This window comes from Malania oleifera, chromosome 2 (assembly GCF_029873635.1).
Source record: "Malania oleifera isolate guangnan ecotype guangnan chromosome 2, ASM2987363v1, whole genome shotgun sequence".
In the NCBI taxonomy this organism is placed as follows: Eukaryota; Viridiplantae; Streptophyta; class Magnoliopsida; order Santalales; family Ximeniaceae; genus Malania; species Malania oleifera.
The window spans coordinates 123,361,235-123,376,592 of record NC_080418.1 but is presented as its reverse complement, the minus strand read 5'-3'; positions in this window follow the sequence as shown (position 1 = coordinate 123,376,592).

The following is a 15,358-nucleotide window of genomic DNA, read 5'->3' as shown; positions in this document are numbered from 1 at the left end:
ATGTAATCTCTCAAAACTCTGAATGTAACCACGGTATTCCTACGCCATAAGTGAGGGTAAGTAATAAAATAAGTAGACTGTTTTCTTTAGATGATGATGAATCGTATGGATAGTAAATTTCGAGGATGAAATTTTTATAAGGAAGGGAGAATGTAGAGACCTAATTATGGTATTTAAATAATAAAAGAGGGATAAAAAAAAGGAAATTGTAAAGGGGGTCACGTTCGTTGACGGGGACACATGTCTCATCGACGAGAAGTTACTGAGAAGCTATTTTCAACTCTGAAGTTCGTCGACGAGGAACAATCATTCGTCGATGAACTTCCTTTGTGGCCTCATCGATGAGGTGATGTGGCTCATCGACGAGGGTAGGTGTATAAATAGTTTAAAGTCTGTTTTCAGTGCAAACTTTTCATGCGAACTTTCTCTCTCTCTCTCTCTTGTTCGTCCCCTCTCACTTCTTTCTAAGATTCTGGGTCCATTCTTTAATGGATCGACGATCCGAAGCCGCCACGACACTCCTGAGGAAGTTCTCTTCAAGTCTGTTGGAGTGGATCGTTAGTGGGGCTAACTTGGACTCCATTCCAAATTCAAGGTAAGGCTTTTTATTTAGTATTTGGCTTTCCTCGAGTATAGAAAATGTAGTAGTTGAAGAAATACTGAAGTTTTGTTCAAGGAGATTTTGTTTTCAGGGTGTTGAACGGGGAACCCTGTAGGTGTAAGACTAAACTTTGTAGGGGCTTTTCAAAAATCAGGTAAGGGGATAAACTAAGTCAGTCTTTAAATGAAAATATATTTATTATTTTACAACATTTAATTTTAGGTAAATATGTATATTATAGAATTATATTTGGGAAATACTGCTGTGAAGAGGGATATGATTTAAATATGTTTAATACCTCTTTTGTGTGGCATGAGTAGTATTTACCATGCAAATTATGATGATGAAATATTATGTTTACAAAGTAAGTATGTTTTTACTGCTTCCAGGAAAATGTTAAAATGATACAGGGATTTTTTCCAACTGAGAATTTTATACGAAATATTTTTACCATGCAAATTATGATGATGAAATATTATGTTTACAAAGTAAGTCTGTTTTTACTGCTTCCAGGAAAATGTTAAAATGATACAGGGATTCTTTCAAACTGAGAATTTTATACGAAACATTGGCGTACGGGCCGAGGATTTTATATGATTTATCGGCATATGGGCCGAGGATTTTATATGAAATACTGGCATACGGGTTGAAGATTTTATGATATGCAATACCGGCGTATAGGCCGTGATTTACAAAATACAAAATGCTGGTGTAAAGGTTGTAATTTTTATATGATATGTTATGCAAAGATGTATTAAAATATTAACATGACAGATATGATTATGCATAGCCATGTATCATAATTTGGAAATATGTTATATGTTATTAGAACTTGGTTGGCTTGGTTTAGGCTTTCACAAAGCATGGTACCGTAGCTATATGATCACGATCATGTTTATGTTAGTGCTACTGCTTGCCATACAAGGTAGTGAAACATCGGCAGTCGATGTGGTTTATTGTAGCGCAAGCGTCCCTTTGGTGTTTGGACCAGAGAGGACAGACCCATCGTACTTATAGACTTTTGTTTGATCTAGCGTGGTCGGGCAACCATTGCTAGGTTCTGCCTTCAAGCTGCACAACCCAGTCATGTCGGGGTAAGACATGACACTAGCCAGCTAACCATCTAGGATGTTTTCTATGTACTATTATATGAGATGATTTATGTGTATAGAAATTCATTATGTTATACCATGATATGATAAAACATGTTCCTCTTAGATATGATACAGACAGTTTTATCAAATATGTTTATGTGTTGTTATATGTATAACACGAAAATACTCATGTTGTCACACACTGATATTACTTTATTTCACTTACTGAGAGGTGTCTCACCCCAAATTATATAAACATTTCAGAAGCCCCAGATAGAAGAGCGGATAAAGCTCCACAATGTTAGAGTTCAGCTGTTTTACTCTATTCGAAGGGTAAGTCTTATTGTTAGAGTTTGATAGATTTTTTGATGGTGACCCTAGACCACTTTTGGATATTTTGGGATATGTGCATGAAATTAGGAATAGCTTCCCAAGAGGGGGAGGGGTGAATTGGCTTTTAAAACTTTCATTTTAGTTCTTAACTTCTTTTAATATTTAACCAATTCTTTGACTTGTTTATCGATTTTGTCAATCAAACAAGAACTTGGTTTCTTTTAACAATCAACAAGACAACTAATAAAACATTCAATCTTCAACCATACAAATAATTAAGTCAAACCAATCAACTATAATGCTTAAACCAACAACCGATTTGTTTGCCAAATATACATTTACTGCAGCACTATTAGATTGATGTAAGCTTCAAGATTTAGATCTCTTGGAATATAAACGCTATCCAATTAATCTCAAGTTTTATACCATTCAATCACAATCAATAAAATATATGTAACTTTCAGCTTTTGATGCTTTCAGCCCTGTGGTGAGTATAAGTTTGAACAAATCCCTGTATATATGAAATTTCTTCTTTAATATGATGTTCAATATAAAATTCAATTACTCTTTCCAAACTTCAGAATTCAAATAAACTCTTAAGTTAATTTATATTTGGGATGTTTAACCAAGTAACATACTCTCGTATGGTTTCCGTAAAGTATGATTTAAACAATGTACTCCCTTTCGGTTTCTGCAACCCTAAATCAAAATTAAACCTTAAGTTTGTTTGATTTCCAAATATCCGTAGTTTAAATGATTTCAAATTTAAACCATCCATGCAATTGAAATATGTACTGAAAATAAAGAGTAAGGAAAAGAGAGAGAGTGAGACAGAGATTTTTACGAGGTTTAGCTTATACCCAGCCTACGTCATCGCCTTTGGCAAACCACCAAAGGACTCACTAAACATGTTCCTTTAACGGGCGGAACAATACCTTTACAACACTCCTTGGTTAAGGCTAGGGCCCACCTTCTCCAAATGATATCCCCTCGTCTGGTCACTCCTTACATAGGCTAGAGCCTGCCTCTCTAAGCAATATCTCCTTGCTTAGCCAACGATCCAAACAACCCTTGGAATCATCAATCTACAAGAAATAATTCAAATAGATACGTACGAATAATCCTCACACAAATTGCTGATTAGTACACTTTAGAGACTAACGTACTTCAAATTCAAAATATCAAAAGAATTAAGTAAGAAGCTCAATATAAATATCACCAGTTTACTTCTCTTTGATGAGGATCAAGAACTTAAATCAGATATGAAATTAGGATAGCTTCTCAAGAGGGGGGGTGAATTGGATTTTTTATAATATTTTGATTTTAATACTTTATTTTTCAACAATCACAATAAGTAAATACAAAATCAATTCAACCACAACCAATTAACAAGATAATCAAAATCTTGATCTTTGTATCAATAGCCCTGTAATAAATTGTAAAGCACGCTGAATTTATGTAAGCCCTGTATTTATTCCAAACTCACAATTCTTCTTAGTGTTTAGTTTTTAAACAAACTTTTATATTAATGAGTTTAGGATGATCCACCAATGTAGTACCTTGCGGTTTCCGCAATCAATGCTGATCAAGTCAAAACAAATTATCCTCCAGTCTAGTTAACAAACATACACTTAGAATTAACAATTTAAAGCATACACGTAGGTTGTAAGTCTTGTTGAAAAAATGAAGAGTAAGGAAGAAAAGAGAGACACAAGGTTTTACGAGATTTGGCTTATACCCAGCCTACGTCCTCGCTTTGGCAAACCACCAAAGGATTCACTAGTTCAGTTTCATTGACGGGTTGAACAATACCGATTACAATCACTCTTTCCGTTAGGCTAGAGTCTGCCTCTTTAAACGATATTCCCTCATTTGGTTCCACGATTCTACAACCTTGAATCATCTATAAACAAGAATCAAGATATAGAAAAGTTTGTGTACAAGAAAATACTCTCATAGCAGAGTAGGTTAGTACAACATTCAGTACAAGTATACTTCAAAGTAAATCAAATATAAAAGGATTGAAGCTCAATACTAAATTTAGATCATTAGATATCTTCCAAGTATTGAAAGATTCAGACTTTTAAGGCTTTACTTCGAAGTTTGTACCAGCAGTAACTCAGTAGTTGAAGATGGATGAACATAAAAGAACTTGAGAGCTTTTTAGAGAACTTTGATTGCTGGAAATTTCTTGGTATATAAAATCTTTGAAGTTTGGGGCTATTTATAGAAGTTTAAAATTAATTCCATGTCCCCCAAGTTTCCTTGAAGTAATCCCCAAGTTTTTCAAAATAGTAGAGCAGCCAAAAAATCCATTTAAAAAAATCTTCCCATTGGAAGTTTTTAAGCCAACGTTTGAGGGGCAGTCGTCTGTTATAGAAGAAACTTAAAACACAGAACACTGGCAATCGCCTACCAGAACCCAAGCAGTCACCTGGCATGACCACCCAGACACCTGGCTATGTTCAGGCAATCGCTTGGCATGACCACCCAGGCTCTCGGCTATATTCAGGCAGTCGCATGGCACCCTACTGCCTTTTTGACAATTCTTCATTTAATTTGGGTAGTCGCCTGCCACATGAAGGCAGTCACCTGGCCCTTCTGTTTTACTAAAAAAACTTTTCTTTTTAAAACCCTTCTTTTCTTAGATTTGAAAAACATACTTTAGAGTTTTTCTAAAACTATATTTATAAGTTTCTTTTGATTTTATGAGAGCTTCAATTCAGTTTATACTTGAAATTAACTTGAAGTACTTACATACAAACATCCTTAAAACTTTATTCCTTTGATCTTCAAGTAAGTCCTTGTTCTTCTATCATATTTGAGTTTCTGATCTTTTGTTTGAGCTTTCATCAAGTTATCTTTAATCCTCATGCTCTTCAAGATCTTTTTTTTTTTTTTATCCATAAACTTTATCATCCTTTTGAACTTTGTCAATACCTTGAAGCTTTGCCTTTTTCTTGAAAAACTTTCACTTAAACCATATTAAACACATTATGATTTGTTATCATCAAAATAAGAATTGTAAGCCTTGTTAGGCCAACAAGATACTTTAGAGAAGCTGTAAAAGCTTAGAGATTTCTCAGAAATTTCGCAGCAATTCAGAGCTTTAAAAAAAATAGCAAGAAACTTTGAGTGAAAGAGATCTTGAAAGAATTTTTCAATGCTTGGTGTGTTTTGATTCTCATAAACCATGTATATATAGGCTTCAAAAACACTTTTATTCATGCTCCCCAAGTTTACTTGGAGTGCCCCCAAAGTTTCCTAAAATATTAGGGCGCAAGTCAATTAAATTTGAAAAAGAGAATTTAAAAAAATCTGCCCGTTGCTGTACTTTAGTTGCCTGAGGTGCAACCTCAGTAGCCTGAAGTGGGTTCAGGAGCCTGAAAACACAGGGTCAGGAGCCTAAAGATACACTGGCTGTTTAATTTTCTTCAACAAAAATCTTCGATTGCCTGAGGATTTAACCTCAGTTGCTTGGACAGTACAAAATCACTTTCCTTCTTTCTTTTTCAAAGATATTTGTTTTCTTTGCTTCTTTACTTTTGAAAAACATTTTCTGGGGTTTTAAAATAAAGTCTTTAAGTCCATCTTTATCCCCTAATGAGCTTCATTTCATTCATAATGACATTTTTAACTTTAAAGTACTTACATGAAGATTTCCTAACAATATGAACATTTCTTGTTCTTTAAAACTTCATGATCATCTTGGAGCTTTAGGTTCATTTCATCTTCAGATGTCTTTGTGCTTCCCGGTTTGATCACTTCATGACACAACATACACCTTTAAGCTTGTTGGTGATCTTTTGAAGCTTTGTTGAGTTTGGTTTTTTCAGATTCCTAAAAACATCATTACTTCAACACATAATGTCATTAACCTTTTCTTCATTTGTTATCATCAAAACAAGAGGTGAAAGCCTTGTTAGGCTAACAGTGTATGTTTATGATAGTTGTAGTAAGACTCTAGTATTGTGTTGGTTGGACCATTTGATATATATAAATATAAATAAATATATATATGTTGTATTTCAGGTATTTCCCTGGTACTCATAGGTCCAAATTGATTATGATTTTCCAGGATTATTATATTCGATATTATTATTAATATATATATATATATATATATGGTAAAATAAGCAAGTCGTTACAGGGTCAGTCTCGACACGTCCGTGATATTGAGCTTGACGTGTCAAAGCTAACGGTGCCCAAAAACTCCTCCCTGATTGAAAATTATGCGTTTAAAGGTAAAATTAGTTGATTTTAAGCGCTTAGGCATCCAATTCAGGCATACGAGGTCTAAAACAAGTGGAGTCAGTGCCGACACATCCATCACATTGAGTTGGACATTCCAAAGATGACGGTGCCCAAAAAATCTTCCCTTGGAGCTTTTTGCATACATAGAAGCAAAGTTAGAATATAAACAAACTTAACAAATTTAGTGGATTTTAGCATTCAAGTATCCAAGTCAAGCATACGAGGTCTAAATCAAGTGGGATCAGTACCAACACGTTCACGACATTAAGCTCAACGTTCTAGACCTGCCGGTGCTAAAAAACTTCACCCCGATTGAATATTATGCGCTTAGACACTGTTGACTCTACAAGTCCAATCTTATTTTGATAATGACAAATCACTTGGTATTTGATCAGTGCATTGAGTTTATGTACAGGACCTATATTAACCATGCACGGAAAGATAACAAGTTATGGATGCATTCAAGTAAAGCCTACAAATTGTGGAAAGCATCTTGGAACTTAAAGAGTATGAGAATCAAGATGCAAGAGGCAAAGTTCAAGAAACTCTTGGGAATGGGTATTTAGAGCTTATGTATTTACATTGGCATATGATTTATTTTGAAGATCATTATAACATAGAATAGTTTAAGACTCATGCATTTCATGCACATCATTAGGAAACTCTCATGCACCTTGAAATGCTTTCAAAATCATGAAAAATATATTTTATGAAAGACCCAAGAAAAGAAGCCAAGCAGATTTTGAGTTAGAAATGAAAATTTGAGAAAATGGTGAGTTCGGTCGCCTGAACTCAAACCTCAGTAACTTGAAGAATTTCTTCGGTTGCCTAAAGATTAAGTTCAGTCGCCTAAAGAATTAAATGGAGAAGATAGAACCTGGCGGAAGCTCTTCAGTCGCATGAACTTGGAACCTCAGGTGCCTGAAGTTGACACTTTAGGAGCCTGAAGTCGAGTTCGGTTGCCTGAACTCGCGGGAGCCTAAAAATCAGCTCTTTGTTAAAAAGACACGCGAAGTATATTATTGATCCAATGGCTGAGATTAATTCTATGGGTAATATAATATATATTATGAATATCTAAACCTTAGAACATAAGCTAAGGGACACAACAAGAAATACATACTTCTCATTGCAAGATTTGAACCCTAGAGCCTGTTTTCTGCACTTCAATCTTCTTCCATATTTGTTTGGGAAAATATCTACTGAAATCAAAAGAGCATTCATTCATCCAACTAAACTTTGATCCAGTATTAAGGTTTGATCTGTCAAGTTATCATTTTTTTTTTTCAAGAATCTCTCATCTCTTTACTTGTTCATCGTTACAAAGAAGTTTTGATCTTGAGTGTGTATTCACATATAAAAACTGAATTTCGGGAAGATCATGTTTTGAGAAAATCTTGTTAGCTTGGTTGATTGATTTTAACTTCAAGAAGTAGATAAACACATATTCATATATATATATATATATATATATATATATATAGATATATAGATATATCGTTCATTGGGCTTCTTATTGAAAAACCTATTTTGATTAAATACGAATTTGTGTGTTGACACATAGCATACATCAAACGATTGTATCGTTTTTCATACATTCTTGAGTTTCAAGTTTTATCATATGTTAATGTACTAGGAAATTGAATTGTACTCACAAGCTTTTGTTTAGAAGCATTGTTTTGAGTGTTATTTTCAGATTTCATTATAAACACGGTTCGGGTTGTGAACCGGGTGTGAGGAGGAAGCTGTACCTCTTGTGAGCAGCGGATAAGGAGGGAGCTGTACCTCTTGTAAGCAGCGGTTTGTAAGGGAAGCTCCGTACCACTTTAAGGAGTAGGGTTATTAGTGAATCCTTGAGTGGTTGCTCAAGGCGAAGACGTAGGCCAAGTCGGCTGAACTTCATAAAATCGCGTTTGTTATCTCTCTCCCTTTTACTTTTTATTTTCCACATTGTATTTAAATTGAGGATATTGCATGCATAGATAGGATTTCCACACTCACACAAAATTGGGCAACTAGAAGCATTTGGTGAACTTATAAGAAGTGTGTGAAAGAAAAACTAAGTGGTTTAAATTTTTTTTAATATCCAATTCACCCCCCCTCCCTCTTGGGACTACACCTTAATCAACATTTGGTATCAGAGCAGATTTACTTAGACTTGATAGTTAATTTGTAAAATGATCACATGGCACACATTGGTGTAACTCCATTTGGTGAAGGACACTCATCCACTAGACCACCCATTTTCTGTGGTATCAATTACACCTATTAGAAACGTAGGATGAGCATATATCTACTGAACGTAGATTGGAAGGTTTGGAAAATTGTGACTAAGGGAAATCACATTCCCATGAAAGTAATTGATAAGATTAATGTACCTAAAACAGAAGATGAATATATTGAAGAGGATTGGAAGTCAGTTTAAATTAATGCCACTGCCATGAATATACTTTTCTGTGCACTAGATGTCAATGAATTTAATAGGGTAATGGCATGTAACTCAGCTAAAGAAATTTGGGAAAAATTAGAAGTTACATATGAAGGCAATAAGGAAGTAAAGGATAGCAGAATAGACATACTTACTAGTGAATATGTAGCATTTAAAATGACGATTGATGAATCCATACAATCCATGTACACTAAATTCACACACATCATTAACTCTTTAAATGCTCTTGGAAAAACATACCCCTCTTATGAGTTGATCAGAAAAATACTCAGGGGATTACCTCTAGTATGGGAAGCAAAAGCAACTGCAATAGTAGAAGGGACAAATCTCAAGGAGATGTCAGTGGACGAACTCATTCCATCACTCATCACCTATGAGCTGGCGATAAACGAGAGGAAAAATGAACAAAGCAAAGCTAAGAAGGTCACTGCACTTAAGGCATCATCAAGCTACTCAAGTGAAGGAAGCCATTCCGAAACAGATGATGACATGGCCTTGCTAACAAAGAAGTTCGGAAAGTTCTTAAAGAAGAACAAAAAGTTTTATAGAAAATTTCGAAACTCTAAATCAGAAAGAGGAAAGCAAAGCATGAAGAAAAAGAAGGAGGATCCACCAACATGCTACAATTGTCGAGAAGTTGGACACATCAAGCCCGAGTGCCCCAAACTCATGAAAGTTTCAAGGAAAAAGAAGAAGGCACTGAAAGTGGGCTGGGATACACACAGCACTAGCACCTCAGAATATGAATCCAGTGATGACGAGGTTGCCAATCTGTGTCTAATGGCACATGATGACTTTGAGGTACTATCATTTTCATACTACTCGAGTGAATCTGAAAATGAAAAATGATATGATGTCATATGATGAACTGAAACAAGAATGCCTATGCACTATTAAAATACTTGAGAAGAAAACAAAGAAAATTTCTGAGTTAAGAAGCCAAGTCAAAGAACTTTCAAATCTTATGGAACACCAAAATGAATCCCATGCATCTTCCATGAAGGATAAAGAGCTGAAAATTGAGGAATTAGAAAAAGACTTGAGAGACAAATTTGAAATTATTTGAAAATTTACCAAAGGACAAACCAACTTTGAAAAGCTTTTAGGATCTCAAAGAAATTCTCTAGAAAAAGAAGGGCTCGGTTTTAATGGTAAAGAAAATATAAGGAAAAGACAACTTTGCATGGGGTATTTCACAAAAGAATCAAAGTCATTTGTTCTAACTAAGAATCATTATAGATATACTACATGCTTCAAATGTAAAAGGTTGGGTCACATACAATTTGATTGCCCATTCAAAAACAAAGATGTAAAAATTAGGAAAGTATGGAAGATTAAGGGTGAACCTAGCACTAACCCTCCTGAGCCCAAGAAAATCTGGGTACCAAAGCTAGTTGTTTAATTGTATCTTGCAGATTTTCTTAAGAACCACTTCTTCAAAAGATAGATGGTATATGGACAGCGGATGCTCACGTCACATGATCGGAGACAAATCAAAATTCACATCCTTCACACTCAAGGATGAAGGATTTGTTACTTTTGGAGATAATGCTAAGGAAAGGATCACAGGTGTCGGTAAAGTTGGTAATGATTCCACACTCATTATTGATGATGTTTCATTAGTTGAAGGTCTAAAGCACAATTTATTGAGCATAACTTAACTATGTGATAAAAGGTACAAAGTGTCATTTGAACATGACAAGTGCATAGTTAAACACAAAACTGATAATAAGATACTATTCATTGCTAGACGACATGAAAACGTATACACCACAAGTTTTGATAACCTAACTTCACAAAGTGTAACATGCTTATCTACTATGAATGAAATAAGTTGGATTTGGCATAGGAGACTAGGACACGCAAACATGGATTTAATTTCAAAATTAGTTAAGAAAGAATTAGTTAAGGGACTGCCCAAAACAAAATTTGTGAAAGATAAAATCTGTGATGCATGCCAACTAGGAAAAAAAGCAAGAACAAGCTTTAAGAAGAAGAAAGAGATCTCTACTACTAGGCCACTTAAAATGCTGCACTTAGACTTATTTGGACCAAACCAAATTCAGAGTTTAGGAGGAAAATCATACGCTTTTGTCATAGTTGATGACTTCTCAAGATACACATGGGTACTATTTTTAGGTCATAAAGATGAAGCATGTGAAAATTTTATTAATCTGTGCAAGAGAGTACAAAATGAAAAGGGATACACAATTACCAAAATTCGAAGTGATAGGGGTAGAGGGTTTAAAAATCAAGGCATGGAAAACTATTGCAACTCATTAGGAATTGGCCATAATTTTTCATCTCCTAGAACACCACAACAAAATGGCGTAGTTGAAAGAAAGAATAGATCTATACAAGAAATGACTAGAACTATGCTTAACGAACATAGATTACCCAAATACTTCTGGGCCGAGGCTGTGAATACAGCCTGCTATGTACTAAATAGAGTTCTAATTAGACCATCACTTAATAAGACTCCTTACGAGTTATGGAATGGCAATAGACCAAACATATCATATTTTCATGTTTTTGGCTGTAAGTGTTTTGTGCTTAGAGACAATGAACATTTAGAAAAATTTGATATAAAATCTAATGAAGGTATCTTCCTAGGGTATGCCTTAGAAAGTAAAGCCTATAGAGTATATAATAAATGAACATTAACAATCATAGAATCTATTCATGTAGTGTTCGATGAGACAAATCCCTTCTCCAAAAGAATTGATGAAGATGAACCTAAATTAAACAAGGAACTAAAAGAACTATCAATTGAGAATGATTCATAAAAGAAAATTGAACTTAGAGAACCATCCATTGAAATTGAAGAAACTACAACTGAGATAAATGCACCACCTAGAGAATGGAAATACATAAAGAATCATCCCATAGATCAAATAATAGGTGAACCATTACATGGAGTATCCACTCGCTCCTCTCTTAGGAACATAATGAGTCATTGTGCATTTTTATCACAAGAAGAACCTAAGAATGTGAGTGAAGCTATAGAGGATGAATCTTGGGTGCTGTCCATGCAAGAGGAATTAAATCAATTTGAAATAAATAGAGTATGGACGTTAGTTCCCAGACCAAAGGATAAGTCAATCATAGGGACCAAATGGATATATAAGAATAAGAAAGATGAAAATGGAATAGTTGTAAGAGATAAGGCTAGATTAGTAGCTCAGGGATATAACCAAGAAGAAGGTATAGATTTTGAAGAAACATTTGCCCCTGTAGCTAGGATGGAAGCCATACGAATGTTATTAGCGTACGCAGCTTTTAAGGATTTCAAGCTATATCAAATGGACGTGAAAAGCGCATTTTTAAATGGCTACATAAATGAGAAAGTGTATGTAGAACAACCCCCTGGATTTGAAAACCATAAGAACTCAGATCATGTTTATAAACTAACAAAGGCCTTGTACGGTTTAAAGCAAGCTCATAGAGCTTGGTATGAAAGGCTAAGCGGTTTTCTGTTAGAAAATGAATTGATAAGAGGAAAGATAGATACAACCCTGTTCATAAAGGCCAAGAAAGATGATATTCTCCTAGTGCAAGTATATGTAGATAACATCATTTTTGGCGCTACCGATAAAGAATTGTGTAATGAATTTGCCAATACAATGCAAAATGAATTTGAGATGAGCATGATGGGTGAACTAAATTTCTTCCTAGGACTTCAGATTAAACAAGCAAATCGTGGAATATTCATAAATCAACCAAAGTATATTAGAGACCTACTCAAAAAGTTTAACATGGAAGACGGAAAAATACTAGGTACACCTATGAGCACTTCATTGAAATTAGATAAAGATGAACAAGGTATACTAGTATATGTCAAACTATATCATGGAATGATAGGTAACTTGTTATATTTGACTGTCAGTAGACCAGATATAATGTTTAGCGTATGTTTGTGCGCAAGATTTCAGTCTGCTCCAAAAGAGTCTTACTTGCTAGCTGTTAAACGTATACTTAGATATTTGATAGGAACCGTGGATATTGGGTTATGGTATCCTAAACACACATCATTTGAGATTCTTAGTTATTCAGATGCTGATTATGCAGGTAGTAAAGTGGATAGGAAGAGCACTAGTGGTACTTGTCACTTCTTAGGACACTCCTCTGTCTCTTGGTTTTCCAAGAAACAAAATACGGTCGCTCTTTCCACAGCTGAAGCTGAATACATATCGGCAGGTAGTTGTTGTGCTCAAACGCTTTACATGAAGCAACAACTGAAGGATTTTGGATTAAGCTATGAAACAATTCCCATAAGATGCGATAATATGAGTGCAATAAATATCTCAAAGAATCCCATATTACTTTCATGAACTAAGCACATAGAAATACGACATCACTTTCTTCGTGACCATGTACAAAAAGGGGATGTAAGACTTGAATTTGTATGCATAGATGTACAATGGGCCGATATATTCATGAAACCACTTTCAAAGGATAAATTTATACAAATTAGGCATGAATTAGGTCTCATGCATAGTCGAGAGGTTGCTTAGAATCATGTTAGATGATATAATTCAAGGGGAGCAACATTTCTTACGACTAAATCACTTGGAAGTGCATATTATTAATATTTAGTATCAACATTTTGACACATTCAAAACCTTAAGATCTCGAAGGGCAGAAGAACATAAGCTTGCGTCTACTCATGCTTTATTTGTTTACACCTTTTTGTTGATGTCAAAAGGGGGAGAAAATCTGGAAAAGGCAAAAATAATAACATGGAAGCATATTTCATATTTTATTTGGATTCAGGCTAAACACCTTGTGTATGAACATGAGCATATTGTCATTCGTTGAATATTTGATGCATTAATTGAGGGGGAGCCTTTAGTTGGGCGTAACCCATTATATAATTTTACTCGTGCATTTGTCATCATCAAAAAGGGGGAGATTGTTGACTCTACAAGTCCAATCTTGTTTTGATAATGACAAATCACTTGGTATTTGATCTGTGCATTGAGTTTGTGTACAGAACCTATATTAACCATGCACGAAAAGATAACAAGTTATGGATGCATTCAAGTAAAGCCTACAAATCGTGGAAAGCATCTTGGAACTTAAAGCGTATGAGAAAGAGTATGAGAATCAAGATGCAAGCGGCAAAGTTCAAGAAACTCTTGGGAATGGGTATTTAGAGCTTATGTATTTACATTGGCATATGATTTATTTTGAAGCTCATTATAACATAGAATAGTTTAAGACTCATGCATTTCATGCACATCATTAGAAAACTCTCATGCACCTTGAAATGCTTTCAAAATCATGAAAAATATATTTTATGAAAGACTTAAGAAAAGAAGCCAAGCAGATTTTGAGTTAGAAATGAAAATTTGAGAAAATGGTGAGTTCGGTCGCCTAAACTCAAACCTCAGTAGCCTGAAGAATTTCTTCGGTTTCCTGAAGATTAAGTTCAGTCGCCTGAAGAATTAAATGGAGAAGACAGAACCTGGCGGAGGCTCTTCGGTCACCTGACCTTGGAACCTCAGGCGCCTGAAGTTGACACTTCAGGAGCCTGAAGTCGAGTTTGGTTGCCTGAACTCGCGGGAGCCTAAAAATCAGCTCTTTGTTAAAAAGACACGTGAAGTATATTATTGATCCAATGGCTGAGATAAATTCTAAGGGTAATATAATATATATTATGAATATCTAAACCCTAGAACATAAGCTAAGAGACACAACAAGAAATACATACTTCTCATTTCAAGATTTGAACCCTAGAGTCGGTTTTCTGCACTTCAATCTTCTTCCATATTTTTTTGGGAAAATATCTACTGAAATCAAAAGAGCATTCATTCATCCAACTAAACTTTGATCCAGTATTAAGGTTTGATCTGTCAAGTTATCATTTTTTTTCAAGAATCTCTCATCTCTTTACTTGTTCATCGTTACAAAGAAGTTTTGATCTTGAGTGTGTATTCACATATAAAAACTGAATTTCGGGAAGATCATGTTTTGAGAAAATCTTGTTAGCTTGGTTGATTGATTTTAACTTCAAGAAGTAGATAAACACATATTCATATATATCGTTCATTGGGCTTCTTATTGAAAAACCTATTTTGATTAATTACGAATTTGTGTGTTGACACATAGCATACATCAAACGATTGAATCGTTTTTCATACATTCTTGAGCTTCAAGTTTTATCATATGTTAATGTGCTAGGAAATTGAATTGTACTCACAAGCTTTTGTTTAGAAGCATTGTTTTGAGTGTTATTTTCAGATTTCATTGTAAACATGGTTCGAGTTGTGAACCGGGTGTGAAGAGGAAGCTGTACCTCTTGTGAGTAGCGGATAAGGAGGGAGTTGTACCTCTTGTAAGAAGAGGTTTGTAAGGGAAGCTCCGTACCACTTTAAGGAGCAGGATTATTAGTGAATCCTTGAGTGGTTGCTCAAGGCGAGGACGTAGGCTAAGTCAGCTGAACCTCGTAAAATCGCATTTGTCATCTCTCTCCCTTTTACTCTTTATTTTGCACATTGTATTTAAATTGAGGATATTGCATGCATAGATAGGATTGTCACACTCACATAAAATTGAGCAACTAGAAGCATTTGGTGAACTTATAAGAAGTGTGTGAAAGAAAAACTAAGTGGTTTAAATTTTTTT